This window comes from Aplysia californica, unplaced genomic scaffold, assembly GCF_000002075.1.
Source record: "Aplysia californica isolate F4 #8 unplaced genomic scaffold, AplCal3.0 scaffold00252, whole genome shotgun sequence".
Classification (NCBI taxonomy): Eukaryota; Metazoa; Mollusca; class Gastropoda; order Aplysiida; family Aplysiidae; genus Aplysia; species Aplysia californica.
This window is the reverse complement of record NW_004797522.1, coordinates 136,581-138,963: the sequence shown is the minus strand read 5'-3', so window position 1 is coordinate 138,963 and position 2,383 is coordinate 136,581. Positions and strand designations below refer to the sequence as shown.

General features: G+C 43.8%; 1 protein-coding gene across 1 annotated transcript in view; it reads right to left on the bottom strand.

The window, feature by feature from the left end:
* The window catches only part of LOC118477850, a 5,338-nt gene that overhangs the window by 1,893 nt on the left and 1,062 nt on the right, over positions 1-2,383 (bottom strand). The window lies entirely within an intron of this gene.

The window sequence follows — 2,383 nt, the reverse complement described above, 5'->3', positions numbered from 1 at the left end:
GTATGGCTGTGGTTATGGTGTTCTCTCTCTTCCCCCCCCCCCCTCTCTCTCTCTCTCTCTCAGCTTCCTTATCTCTCCCTCACCTTCTCTCTCATCTTCCCCCCCCTCCCCATCTACCTCTCCCCCCCTCCCTCCCTCTCTCTCTCTTTCACTCTCTCTCTTTCTCTCTCTGTCTCTCTCACTCACTCACTTACTTTCTCTCTCTCTCTCTCTCTCTCACACACACACACACACACACACACACACACACACACACGCACATGCACACGCACACACACACACACAAATAGCCTGCAAAGAAACTAATATGTTCTCAGAGTCCTCTCTACATCATCTTAAGCAAAGTCAGCTGTACATTCTACTGTTGTTATGAAGTTTTCTTTTCACAAAACTGAACAAAAATTAAAGCAAACTTAAAACATTTCAAACAATGAACAAACACGAAAAAAAATACACCAAAACAAATAAAACAAAGACGGGCAGATCCTCAGTCCCAAGTACTGACCGTGGCAACAGAGCCATGAAGCAGGTGAGGATGACGATGGCGGAGTGTATGGCCGTGGCTATGGTGTTCTCCATCACCCAGTACGGGTTGGACGGGTGGTCAAAGGTGAAGAATATGGCGTTGGAGATGAGCAGGAAGCTCCAAAATAGGGCGAAACTCAGCACCACCGAAGCCCACTGTAGCCATACCTGTTGGGGGGAAAGGGGGAGGGGATGGAGGAAAGACAACCGGGTAATGATTACTGCACTGGGATGTATGCTCGCTCATTTTGCGATGGTCAGAGAGTAATAACCAATTTCATCTTATTTCTAAGTTTGAGGTGGGGGGGGGGGGGGAGAAGGAGAGGAGAAAGGAAAGAATAGGGTTTTTAGTTAAGTATGAGTAAAGGGACACGACAAAGATCTCCATCTCGTATTTGTGGATCAAGAAAAAGCCTTTGATCAAGTAAATAGAAACAAGCTATGGAAGATCCTGGAGCAGTAAGACATCAAGGGACAACTGCTAGACAACATCAGGGCTATCTCTGCTAACAGCAGAAGCGCAGTCCGCACTACCAGTGGAACATCGGACTAGTTTCAAGTAACATCCGGAGTCAGACAGGGCTGCAATCTCTCCCCTCTGCTATTCGTGACCTACATGGACCAGATTACAAAGGAGGCCAATCCAGACCCAGAGGCACTCAATGAACATTTGTTTGCAGACGACCTTGCAATGATGAACAACAAGACCCAGCTACAGGAGCATATGAACTTCTCCTGAAACATCCCAATATCCCCATGAGCACCAAGGCGAAGCTCATCAACGCCATTTTTCTTCCAACACTCACATGTCAGTGCCAGACATGGTCCCTAACAAAAGCCCTAGAGAGGAAACTGGTCACATATGAGAAGAAATGCTTAAGGGGAGGGGCTACACCCCCAAAATCAAAATTCGGCTCAAAATCATGGAATTTGAGTTGTAGGCCTTTTTAGCTTTCTCAGCCTCTCCTACAACTATTTCATGGCATAAGAACCCCCAAAAACCGTATTTTTTCCCATACCAGGCATGTTTGTAACCGCCATTTCCTCATAAAGTCAGTATTTTATTTTTCTTTATCGACCGTTTTTTCAAAATGCGACTTTTCTCTATATTTTTTTGAATAACTCCACCATTTTTCATCCAATCTTCATGAAATTTTCACAGAATGAAGAGAAGAGGTAATACTAAAAATTTGTCTGTTGAATTTTTGGTATATGGAATAGATTTTTGTTGATGGTGTCTGGAGTGTGGATTTTCACGGATTTTTTGCAAACTTAAATGCTACCTCAGGAAAAAATTCAGTAAAAATTTTCTAATTCGATTAGGAAAAAAACAACAAACAAACTTTTAGATCTAATGTTTGTAAACACGCATGCAAAAAAGCAATCATTTTCCATGAGCGATAAGTGCGGTATTCATTACGTAAGACATGTCAATAAAATCCAATATGGCGGCGTATCCATGGAAACGAAACTTTTTTCTCTAATTTGATTGCGGATTTTAAGACTCCTTACTATGCTTGTTATATGTGTGAAACTTGGTAAAATTCGGTCCAGTAATAAGCGAGATAGCCTCCAGGTGTAGCACCCCCCCCCCACCCCCTTAAGAAGAGCGGTCAACAAAACAAGAAGAGACAAAATTAAAAATGAAGTCATAAGGGACACTGTAGGAGCAACACCAGTCCTACCACACATTGAAAAACAAAAGGTCAAGTGGTTCGGACACCTCACGCGGATGCCCTCAAACCATCCAGCTCTGAGAGCATACAACATTAAATATTCTGGATGGAGAGCCAGAGGAAGACCAAGGCGACGATGGAGTGAATCTGTGGCCGACACCCTCAGAGCTCATGGGATGTCC